This window comes from Hibiscus syriacus, unplaced genomic scaffold (genome assembly GCF_006381635.1).
Source record: "Hibiscus syriacus cultivar Baekdansim isolate YM2019G1 unplaced genomic scaffold, ASM638163v2 tig00110332_pilon, whole genome shotgun sequence".
NCBI lineage: Eukaryota > Viridiplantae > Streptophyta > Magnoliopsida > Malvales > Malvaceae > Hibiscus > Hibiscus syriacus.
Window position 1 is genome coordinate 8,905,760 of NW_024062688.1, and position 13,439 is coordinate 8,919,198.

The 13,439-nt window shown below is 31.2% G+C and overlaps 1 protein-coding gene and 2 pseudogenes across 1 annotated transcript in view; 1 reads left to right on the plus strand and 2 right to left on the minus strand.

Moving 5' to 3' along the window:
- Positions 1-658: 658 nt before the first annotated feature.
- Positions 659-13,439, minus strand: part of LOC120119731 (protein PEP-RELATED DEVELOPMENT ARRESTED 1, chloroplastic-like) — a 33,607-nt gene continuing 20,826 nt past the window's right edge. The window contains exon 11 of the mRNA XM_039139547.1: positions 659-684. The gene's annotated coding sequence lies outside the window, so the exon portion shown is untranslated. The remainder of the gene's footprint in view (positions 685-13,439) is intronic.
- LOC120120102 lies at positions 2,551-5,832 on the plus strand (annotated as a pseudogene).
- Positions 6,086-9,794, minus strand: LOC120119733 (annotated as a pseudogene).

The window sequence follows — 13,439 nt, forward strand, 5'->3', positions numbered from 1 at the left end:
TCAGATTGTCATCAAATTTTTAATAGAAAAATATGAATTTGGAACATAATGAATAATTAAGTTACAAATTTGTAACTTTTAATAGTTGATGGACCCAACAAATCAACATTTTATAGTCAAAGAACTACTTTGTAACTTTTAATAGCTGAGGACTCAATAAAGCATCACCATATAGTCATAGAATTATTTATATACTTTACCCTTTATTATTTTATACATTATAATCTAAGGATTTATTAAATGGTTTATTTGGTTAAAGAGTGTGTTGTTCTCTCTTAAAATCTTAAATTTAAGCGGTTGTGTTTGTAGGAAATGTATTATCAATAGTTAAAAGAGATTATGAATATATATCACTTTATAATCATCTCAAATTATTAAAAAATATATGATTTAAAACTCAATAACCAACTTTAATAATAAATGTGAGTGTTGTTCTTCTTTGAGGTCTCGATTCTATAAATTATGTTTGTGACGATAGAACGTGTATTTTTAATAAGAAAAATATTAAATTTATATTATCTTGCAATTACCTTATATTATTTAAAAAATTAAATTAAACATAAAATTTATAAATAAATATTTTGTTTCTTCCATTACAATTATTTATTAAATATTAATACCTACTTTTGATATATTTATATAATGTGATACTTAACATTTTCTCGATAATGTAATTTGGTATTTAGTTTTTTTATTGTAATTAGATATTTACTAGTTTTTTAATTATACATGTTTAATTTTAATTTATTCATACTTGTAATTTTAATGTTGTTTAGTTGAAGAGATAATATACTTTATGGATTTAAAAATTAGACATTAAAATTATAAATAGAACATCTGTAACTAAAAACTATTAGATATCTATTATAGTAAACAAAAAAATTAGATACCGAATTACATCAATAAAATATATTCTTCAAAAAATTTAAATACTTATGTACAAAAATAATAAAATAAAATTAGTTATTTAATTATGTCGTTAAAAAGTTTACATTACACATAAAAATTAATATTAGGTAGAAAAAGTTATATTTAAAAAATATATAAAACAATATAATATTTATTATGGATCATTTAAAAAATATTTAATAATTAATGATACGTTTTAGGACAGGATTCAGATATGTTTAATTAGTTTTCTTACTAAAAAGGAGTATTATCATTAGGTATTTGTCATTTTTCAGGGAATTTTTTCTGACTGTGAATTTTCTGTTTGGATTGTAAAGATTCTCAATCTCTGATAATAAGTCACTCACAACAGTGACATTTTAGGGGTTTATTATCGGGAATGTGATTTATCCTAATCCCTTAGGTATTTGTCATTTCCTGGCGTTTTGGACTAAAATGTCCTTAAAATAATTTTTTTCAAAAATATCATTCTTCTGTCTTTGAATAAAAAAATTATACGAAGGTTAAATTACAAATTTATTCTTAAACTATTTTAGATTTACAAAAAAGTCAATAATTAAAATTTTATATAAAATTCATGGATTAAAATAAAATTAAACCCTTTCATTAAATATATTTATCTTTTAAATTTTGTTAAAAAAATATATAAATTTTATGATTTTAATTTTTTAAAAAAAAATATATAAATTAAAAATAATAAAATTATATATTTTCTATGATCTTCTATACAAATATTTTCATTTGAATATTTAAAATTTAACTTGTTAAAAAATAAATATATAAAAAACAATTTAATAAAATATATCTTATAATAATCTTTTATTCTTTTAACTAAACACTGTAATCTTTCATTTTTACTAAACGAACTAAATATAACAATACAACATTTTTAATAATGTATTAAATAATATTACACTATATTATTCATATTCAGAGATAATACTACGTTGCAATGAACTAAAATTACCCTCAGATTTCGCTCCTTTTGTACTCTTCTTGTGTGTCTGTCAGTCACTGACTCCACATTATGAATCAACTTCAAAATGTTCCTAAATTAATCGGAAACTAAAACAAACGCGGTTTACTAAAAAACTATTCGTTTCTTGAAGGATCTTTTCCACAGGTAAGTTCAAATTCACTCACTCTCTCAGTTTTGTTTTTGGTGATTTTTGTTTGGTTATTGTGCAAATTTGAAGGCGAAGAGACCCCGGGGGGGGGGGGACCAAAAGACGGAGTTCTATTGTTTTGACTCGTTTGGCCATAGCTGAGTGCGAGAGTCTGTTTGTCTCTTTGGTTTCCCTTTCTTTTCTTTTTGGTTGTATTCTTTGCTTCTTTGATTTGTGCTATTTTCTCGATTAAATTGTAAGCCAATCGTCCTTTTGATGCTCGGACTAAAACTGAATCACAACTTTCTGTTAGATTAGTCTTAAATTATTTGTCATTTACTTACTTTAAAATTAGCATTTTATGCTGTTGTTGACTCTAATTTATGGTTTGCTTGACTGCTTGTGTTCGTAACCCTTGTTTTCTTATTTTCTATATTGGAAATTATAGTGTCTACTTATGTTTTGTCAATAGAATATTGACTTCGTTTCGTTATAATGAATGGTTTATTTCATATTTTTTTAAAGATCAGAGAGAATGCCAGAGATATAGTTGGGTGCTCACACTTTAAGGTCCCATGGGGTTCAAGTTGCAAGGACTCACATGCATGACTGGCTTATTTTTTTGCTTCTTGTTGTCACAGAGGCCATCTTAAATGTTATAGAACCATTTCGCCGCTTTGTTGGAGAGGATATGATGACTGACCTCAGATACCCCTTGCAAGACAACACTCTTCCCTTTCGGGCCGTTCCTGTAAGTGCTAGTCTTTGAGATTTTCTTCCGTATTGGAATCACTTTTTGACATGAGATTTGTTCCTCAGATCAATTCAATGAAAACACTAAAAGTATAATGCTCTGTTCTTCCTTGAAACAGATGCTTTTGATACTACTTCCGTTTTTTGCCATTCTTGTCTACTATTTCTTCGGAGGAGATGTTTATGACCTACACCATGCCATACTGGGTAAAACATCATCTACCCTGAGATTCCGAAATTTAATCACCTTTTATCTGTTTGTTACTGCATCCAGTAACAGTTGGTGTGTTTAATCGTTATTCAGGCCTTCTGTTTTCTGTGCTTATAACTGGTGTTATAACCGATGCTATTAAAGATGCTGTCGGTCGACCTCGTCCAGACTTCTTTTGGCGGTGTTTCCCTGATGGGAAAGGGGTCAGCCTCCTATTTCCCCTAATTTTACTTTTTTTTTCCCCTTTTGTCATTTAAAGCATACATTATCAAAGAGTCTTGTTTGCCAACATTCAATCGGTTCATCATACTTGCAGGTGTTTGACCCTGTGACAGGGGAGGAGCTCCCTTAGGGCTGGGCCCCTAGCCCCTGTAAAATTGTTTTATGTTCGATAGATTTTGATCTAATAGTATTTTGGTTAATATAAAACCAAGTATTTAAATTAAGAAATATAATAATTTATTAGATATTTAATCAAGTAGGGGTGAACTAAAGAATGATAATCCAATACCAACAATTGGTTGGTCTAGCGGGTGAGACACTAAATCTCTTAAGCAATGTCAAGGGTTTGAATTTTGGCAATTGTGAATTGAGCAAATTGGTTGGGAGGGTCCCCTCGCCTCTGCAGTACCTGATCCGAATTAGTCGACCAATAGATTGAAAACCGGTGGTTATACAAAAAAAGAAATGATAATTCAATGTTCTCAATTTTTTTGTCTAATAACAATTTAGGTCATTATAAATTTAATTATTAGACAAATTAGACATTGTTTTCTGAATTGTAAGTTTAAATACATAGTAAGTCATTGTATTTTTCTTAAAAAAATTAATATTTCGGCCCCTGTATACATCTAATCCTGGCTCCTCCCTGCCCTGTGACAAAAGATGTTATGTGTACAGGAGTAAAGAGTGTCATTAAGGAAGGACACAAAAATTTCCCGAGTGACCACACTTCATGTACGCATTCTAGTTATTTCCAGCATTGTGCCTTGTTTTGCTTGAGTTTTGTTCTCAACATTCGATGAATATTTTATTTTTGGTTTGCATGCAATACCTGTATATATGTCTACATGTACATGTAGTGCACCATAACTCCCTGCCTTTAGGTAGAATTTGGCCTTGTTCTTTTTAGTAAGACATTGATACAATGATACCTTCTCCATTTTGATATTATATCTGCATAAAGATGCGTTCATTTGCACATTTTTCACTTCCCCTCTTCTTTCTTTCTTGTTGCATCACGGACTTCTCTATATATCCCTAAAATGATGCCTCAACTATGTAATCAACAAGAACTATTTCAAGTATTTTATTAAAATTACCTTGAAACAATTTCCCCCCTTTTATTTTACTACACTTTCATCCCCTTGTGAACAATTTGGAGAGTTCAGAAAAATAGGAGCACTGAAATTCTTATTTATTCTATGTTTATAGTAGTTCAGATAAATGTTTTATTTCTTGAAATTTGAAACAACTTGATTGAATAACTAGGAGATATTTTCACAAAGACTCCTAACGTGGTTTGGATCAATTATCTGTATAACACGATGAGCATGATTAATATCTATTCTCCAACTCGAGGGGCAGTGTTACAGATTTATAAGCTGAATATCAAGGTTCATATATATTGTATGATATTAAGTAGTAAAGGTAGGATGTTACTGTACGTATTATATGACCTTTATTCTTGTTTCTCAAGTAGTTGCATTTATTTACGTTGAGTTTTTTGCACAGCTAGAAAAAATGACTTCATGGTAACTTTGTTCTTAAACATACAGGTTTCTCTGCAGGCCTCGGTTTTCTTGCATTGTACTTGTCAGGAAAAATTCAAGTATTTGATCGTCGGGGCCATGTTGCAAAGCTATGTATTGTCTTCCTACCATTACTTGTCGCTGCTTTGGTGGGAATTTCTCGAGTCGATGATTATTGGCATCACTGGCAAGATGTTTTCGCTGGGTGTCTTTTAGGTTTGTCTACTGGCACTTCCATTCTCTCTCTCTCTCTCTCTCTTTTAATTATATGCTTGCAACAAATCACTTTTCCTTTGTGCGGCTAATACTTTTTACAGAGATAACAGTTTCATCATTTTGTTACTTGCAATTCTTTCCTCCTCCATATGATGTAGATGGTATGTTTCCCAGGACACTTTTCTCATCTTTTAGAAGTCATGACTATTTTCCTGATTCTGTTTGAGCTGTTGACTATTTTCCTTTGTTTTTAATCGATGAACACCCTGAAAAAATGCAAATAGGGATGAGTATTTGATCCAAACCTGATGAGTTCTGTTTGAGTTGTTGGTTCGGGTCTAGTGTTTTGAAGGATGGAGTTATGTTTAGGGTGAAAATTCAATTAGGTCTCTATTTTGGATAAAGAAAATATATATTTTTTAAAATATATATTTGTGTTGGGTCAAGTTGAGTGCAGATGCGATTTTTATTCAAAAATTAGATCTAATTTTAGGTCGTGGAGTTTCCCTGAATCTAAATCGAGTCAGGTGTGAGTATAAGAATATAATTTTTGAGTCGAGTTTAGATGGGACAGAAACCCGACACGACCCATGGTCATCGGTAGAGTAGATGCAGGCATATTGAGTGGAAAATAGAAGCTCATATTCGAATTACATTTAAATGTTGATATTGGAGTTTGTTAATTGTTGGTGAATGGACTATGTTTGTTAATTGTTGGTGAATGGGCTATGCACCTCATGCATATTTTCAGATGTTGGCAGAGTCCCAAACCATCAATGGTTCAAATTTACAGCAATCAGAGCTGGAGAGTGTAGGCGTAGATGGCTGGGAATTGTCAAGGCCCAATACTCACGACGACCCAAACAACGGGTTGATGATGTACTGAATTTTGTGTAAACTCAAGACATAATCTGCTATATATGTCACGGTGTTTGAGATTAAAACCAAGTATACCATTTTGATATGAGTTTGCTTCTCTTGGAAATCAAATTTATTTGTTCATTTTCAATAGGTTTAATTTATTTGCTGATGAATAGAGCTTATAATTTATTTATTACTTCACTATTTTTATGTTAATTCATATTATATGTTAGTTTACCATTTCAATAAAACCCCAATCTAAATCTTGTCATCAGCGATTCAGCATGATCATGTCCCATGACATATATATATGTTGAGATGTCCTTGATAAAAACTACTTTATCGAACACAATTTGTTTTCTTTTGTATTTAGCTATAAACTAACAGAGATAATGCCGATTCAATCACTCTCTAGCAACAACCACCACCTGTTTTCCCACATTGCGACCACTGAACAGTCGTTTTAAAGCTTCAAGTCCGTTCTCCAAGCCTTCAACAATGTCTTCAACATACTTAATCTTTCCTTCTCTTATGCAAGGCAATATAAACTCCAAGAACTTCGAATACTGCGGATAGTAATCCCATACTGAAAAACCTTGGACCCGGACTCTCTTGTACACGATAGTCATTAGATTGTGTACCCCTTCTGGTTGAGCAAGATTGTACTGTGATACCAACCCGCACACAGCGATACGACCATGGATTCTCATGTTGAGAAGCACGGCATCCAACAATTTGCCTCCAACGTTTTCGAAGTATATATCAATGCCTTGGGGAAAACATCTAGAGATCGGTCAACAGATTAGAATATATGTCACTGAAATTCAAATCATTTTTTTTATCTTTATAGTATTCATCAGTATTATATTATACATCTTATTTAGCTACCATGACTGACCTTTTCAAAGCTGCATTAAGATCAGGTTCTTCCTTATAATTAAAAGCATCGTCAAACCCAAATTTGTTCTTCAACAATTCAACCTTGGTTATCAGAAATAACAGGAAGTTAATAGAGATGAGTTTAGAGCCATAAATCCAAAACAATTCATGTAGTTTCTTGAGACATAATTGTGTCTAAATTGACATAATAATAAAAATATCTCTAATGCTTATTCAAATAGTCACTTTGATCCCTATTTTTTTGAAACACTTTGACCCCAACATTTAAATTGGGACAATGTGATCTATAGTTGAATAAACATTGTTAATCGACTAATGATCAGTGTTTTTCCCTTACATGGCAAGACTTGTGTGTCCAAAGTACTAATATGACATGACATGTATTGTATGTCCAAAATACCTCATGTACATGAGTGACAACATGGTATGTGTCAAGTGTCAAAAGTGATGATGTGACGTGTGACATTATCATTTTTGATATATAGATATTGATACATCAACAAAGAATATTGATCATTAGTCAACTAACGATTTTTATCTAATCAATAGTTATTTTATTCTAAAATAAAATATTAGAGGCAATGTTTATGATTATACCTCTAATATATATATATATATATATATATATATACACAGATTTATTCGTAGCATGTTCAATGAATGTAGCACATGTTAGTATAAATTGTTGGAAATAATAACTACAAAACAAATACGTTAGCACTTACTGGAAAAATTTAAATTAAATAAATTGAAATTTAAAACATGTCGCGGTGATCCATGATCTTAGAAGCTAATTCGACCCGGTGAGTGTAATCGCAACAATGGATGAATACCCCCTGAGGTTAACACGGTTCTCCAAAATCTTGTACACTCAAGAAACAAGAGTGGACAAAAGTTAGGGGTGTAAATGAACAGAGCGTTCAATAAATTGTTCATGAACTGTTCGTATAACGTTCGTTTATGTTTGTTTGTTGAGCTAAATAAACGAACATGAATAAAAAATAAATTATGTTCATTTAATAAACGAACGAATATGAACAAATGTGTGTTCAGTTCGTTTATGTTCACGAACAAGCTCGTTTATAAGCTCGTTTATCAACTTATTCATTTATGTTCATGAACAAACTCGTTTAGCCGATTCTTCTTTATTTTACATTTTAAATATTAGTGAATATAAGGATTAAATATAACACATGATAAAAGTTGCATTTTAAACTATGAATAATAAATAAATGAACACGAACACCTTCAAAAATAAATAAACGAATATGAACACGATATTAAAAATTTAAGTGAACACGAACCGAATACAAACACCTTCAAAAATAAATAAACGAACACGAACACGAACACAACCTTGTTCGTTCAAGCTCGGTTCATTTTCACCGCTAGACAAAAGTGATGTTTCTCTTCACCAGAAAGGAATTATAAAAGACAGTAAAGAAAGGAATGATAATAGTTTTGTAAAACGAGAGGAGAAATGTTGTTGGATGATTTGAAAATGCTGCAAATAACTTGTATTTACAGACTCATTATCTGGACCAAGAACAGATAATAAGGCATGAATTAAGCAGCTCATTCAGCTGCTGCAATATTACAGCAATTAAGCTGTAACGAAACAACTGTAACCGCTAAAATAAACGGAGATTAATATGTTGTTTGCTACGAATCTAGCTGAGTCTAGATTCATAGTCAAAATACACAAAAAATAACCGTTGTTAAACTACAACAAGAATAAATCTCGGAAATTATGTCATGCCAATTTCAAAAAAATTATACTGAAAATTATGTCAAAGACACATAATTACCACGATCACGAATCAATTCAGTCAGATAACGACGTATGCAAAAAGAAATTATCATTCCACATTCAATAAAAGAGGAAAAGGATAGTCCTTTAAATACCTTCCTAAAGGTGTATGCCTTCCCGACGTGGGGTATACGGGGTATATGTAATTTTTTATAGCATTACTAACATTTACCCATTAATAGGTAAGAAATGTCCTTTAAAGACCACGAGCCGGATTGCGGCACATTGTCAAGGAATTATCTTTTCACATTCAACAAAAGAGAGAAATTACACTCTTTTAACTACCTTCCCAAAGATATATCCCTTCTCAACGAGGGATATATGCCATTTTTTATAGCATTACCGACACAAATAGATAGATCAAACTACAAATAGAGCATGAGAAGTTAAGATCAAAAGATGTAACCTTTTCTTGAGTCCCTGCACTGCCAACAACATAGCAACCCATGAGCTTTGCAAATTGGCCAACAAGCTGGCCAACAGCACCGGATGCAGCCGATACAAACACATATTCCCCTTCCTTCGGACTACAAACCTCATAGAAGCCGCCATAGGCAGTCACACCAGGCATGCCTGTGTTACAATCAATGAAATATTATATGATGAAAACACAAAGGGATGGCTAAATTTTGAAGTCTTTTACCAAGAATTCCAGTATAGTAGGAAAGGGGCACATCAGTGTGCTGAGTTTGAAGAGTAAATTGTCTGGTTTCAGCACAGAATACTCTTCCCATCCTGTCATGCCCCAAACCAAGTCGCCTGCTTTGAATTCTGGATTCCCTGAATCCATAACTTTACCCACTCCGAGCCCAGTTATTGGCTGCAACAAATAATCCCAAAAGATTGTTAAAAAAACTGGGTTTTGATTGGGGATGCAAATGAATCCAATTCCAAAGAGATTTTGACAAGAAAAGAGAGATACAGAGCCAGGGGTATAGGGACTGAAAATCCCAGAACCGGTTTCCATTAAGAGGCGCATATAAGGATCACATGATAAGTAAAGATTCTTGACGACGATGTCTTTGGAACCATCCGCCACTTTCAGCTTTATATTCCCGGTAGTGATGATGGCCATGTCTGATTCCTTCGGAAACCCCGTAACGTAATCCTTGAATATCACCTGTTTGTTGCTTACAACTGCTTCTTTATCACTGCCATCCGCCATTGTTTTCTGTGCTCTCTCTCCAGTGAAGTTCTGTTTTCTTGTTAGCTTGACCAAAGAAAAGATGAATATTATCAAAAGTATTTAATATACAATCAGAAATAATTTCAATACGGATTAACATTGTCTATTTTTAGTTTGATTGCGTTTACGGGTAGTACTGGTATTTTTCCACAGAAATATCAGGAAGGCGTAATGTTTATGTGAGGCTGAAAAGCAAGCAACTTTATTCAAGCCTACTTTATTCGATAGTGGACGTTATTGCTTGCTCAAGTGAATAAAACTCAATTTTAGTTGAAAATTTTAATTTTTTATTTGATGTGACGTTAAATTTTTTGATAGAATTTAGTTTAATTTGTAATATAAATTTTAATTGATTAAAAAATAAAATAAAATTTAAATTATAAAATGAAAGTTGAATAACTTACATTTTTTAATAATTAATAAATTAGTTTTAAATTTTGAGTTATCATTCAAATTTGCATGATATATATAATGTATATGAAAAAGATATAAATATATATAGCATATGATTATAAAAATTGTTTAAATTAAAATCAATTATTATTGTAATATTATAAATATTATAATTAAATTTAAATATAAATTTGAATATTTTGATTTTGTTCGACTGAGTTTCACCAACTGTAATCAATTTGAAAAAAAATTCATATAAAATTTTAGTTATAAAATAGAATTTATCAATTTAATTAATTTTAAAAAAATAGCTTAATTCAATTCGATCGAATACTTATTCTTAATCTAATTTAAGTAGTTCTTGCTCCATAATATAAAATGATATAGGATCTAAGGTTTGCCAAAGACGTGGTTTTTTCAAAATCGTGGTGGAATGCGATGACACCATTGTTGTAGGCTTGCTCAAAATTGTGATATTTTTCTATTATTAATATATATATTAAAAATATTTTTAACGTATTCATGTTTGTTTCAAAGTTTTTTCCGACCAGGCTTTTACCTAGTAAACTGTAACCCAAAATATTATCTCAAAAATCGAAGACTAGAGATAAGTTTATCAACACGATTCCAATGGAAAAAAAAGGTTATTGAGAAATCATTGTTTCAGACAAATTCGCTTGTTTCAATATTTTGTTAAAACCAAACCATAAATAAATTTAAAAAACTTAAAAAAATCTAATAATGTCAAATCACCAAGAATAAAATAAATACTAGATTTACGGAAACGTATCTGAATTTATTGTTGGAGATTATCTAGAAGGTTAAAATCTTGAAGATTGTCATTTGATTATGATCTTCTAAGAATATAGAACTCCCTTTAGTATTAACTCTGTGACGGGAATAAGAGTAATACGAGATATCTATTTCTTTGGGACCATAACCCTTTTGTATAGCTAATTGAATCATTTATTGTCTGTTTTCATAAATCTGTCCCTCATCGAATTATAAATATAAATTTAATAGTATCTACACTTTTATTTCCATGACACTTTTAATACCTTTCGACTTTATAACATAATTGGTCACTTAATTTATGTCATATTTATGATAACATTATACACTATAAATATGTGCCCATAATTATGAATTTTAATCCAACAATCTCCCACTTGGGCAACATATGTTTCTTGTATAACCTTATGAACTCAAAATTTGTTATCATGCAATAGATATTCTATAACAATCTCGTCCATCAACTACATCCATATAGGATCAAAGGGCCTTTGCCATATATATCATGACTAGACCCATCAATGGTCACGTATACAAACACAATCAAATGACATAGATCAATCATGGAGCATAGCATGGAAATTACATGCAATGTGAACCACACATGTATATTTCCAATCGATCATCTTTAAACATAAATGAGGACAATCTTTAAACAATAAAAGAGAGTGAATGAACTGAATACTTTATTTCTGATTAAAAAAAAACCAAATACATAAATGTCTGAAAGCTAACATAAGTAAACAAAACTCTCACTTAAACAATGATATCATCAAGTGATATAACACCTATATGAGCAATGTGTTCATAAAAGACCTTGGGTACTAAACATTTTGTGAGCAGAACTGCTATCATGGAGTTTGTTCTAATGTGTTCAATGGATATTTGTCCATTTTGCACTCTCTCTTTCACAACTAGGAATTTTATGTCAATATGTTTTGACTTAGACGAGCTCCTATTGTTGTTGGAATATAGAACTGCTGATTTATTGTCACGAAATAATTTAAGCGATCTTTCAACATTCTCCAAATTATGCAACCCAACGATAAAATTTTGCAGTCATATTCCATGGTTTGATGCCTCATAACATGCTACAAACTCTGCCGCCATAGTGGAAGAAGCTACAAGTGTTTGTTTGGCACTTTTCTATGATATAGCTCTTTCAGCTAGCATGTAAATATAACCTGAAGTGGATTTTCTACTATCTTGGAATCCAGCAAAATCAGAATCAGAATGCTCGATGACCTCCAAATGATCTGATCTCCTATAAGTGAGCATGTAATTTTTTGTTCTCCTAAGATACCTCATAACCCTCTTGGATTCTATCCAATGGTTCATACTAGGGTTGCTTAAGTATCTGCCTAACATCCCAACAATGTATGCAATATCTGGACGCGTACATACTTGAACATGCATTAGACTCCCAACAGCTAGAGTGTATGGAATCTTTTGCATTTCCATAATTTCAAGGTCGGTTTTAAGACATTGAGCAAGACGAAATTTGTCTTATTTAGTGACAATGGTATCAACTGATTTACTATTTTACATATCAAACCTTTTAAGTAATTTATCGATATAGTTCTTTTGTGGCAATCTAAGAATACCCTGAGATTGATCTCAATGTCTAGATTCTTAAGACAAAAGAAGCGTCACCAATATTTTCATTTCAAAATTCTTAGACAAAAATCTCTTGGTTTCATGTAACAAACTTACATCATTTGTGGCAAGCAAAATGTCATCAACATATAGAACTAGAAATATATGCTTACTCCTATTGAACTTGTGATATACTTAATCATCAACCATATTCATCTCAAAACCAAATGAGACAACTACTTGATGAAATTTGTGGTATTGTTGACGAGAAGCTTGCTTGAGTCCATATATGGATTTAGTTAATTTGTGAACTATATCATTTGGATATCCCAACTCAAAGTGTTCTGATTGCACCATATAAATTGTTTTTTCAATGTTGTCACTTAGAAACACAGTCTTAACATCCATTTGGTACTTTCCATCTATACTCATCTTGTATGGCATCAATCCAGTTTTGAGAGTTAGTACTTTCCATGGCCTTACAAAAGTTGATTGGATCATCTTCCATCATTTCATTATCATCCTCATTTTCTTGAAGAAATACAATGTAATCATCCGAAATAACATTTCTTATTTGTCTCATGGATCTTTTTAATGGAACATGTTGAGTTTGTTCTTCTGGAACAATTACCTCATCTTGAATAGGGATTTGTTTAACATTGTCTTGTTGAAGTTCTGGATTTACTTCTTGATTAATAGGTATAGAAACCTAAACAACATCAAAAGTGATAGTATGAACTGAATTGGAATTCAATTCCTCCTCAAAAGCAATGTCTTTAACCTTATTTTTCCATCCAAACTCAACATCCTTAAAAAATGTTGCAATTCTCGTCTAATTTTTTTTCTTAATTGTGGGATCATAAAATTTATAGCCCCTAGATCGCTTAGAATATCCAATAAAGTAGTTCACTGTTTTAGAGTCCAATTTATCTTTATATGACCTATAAGACCTTGC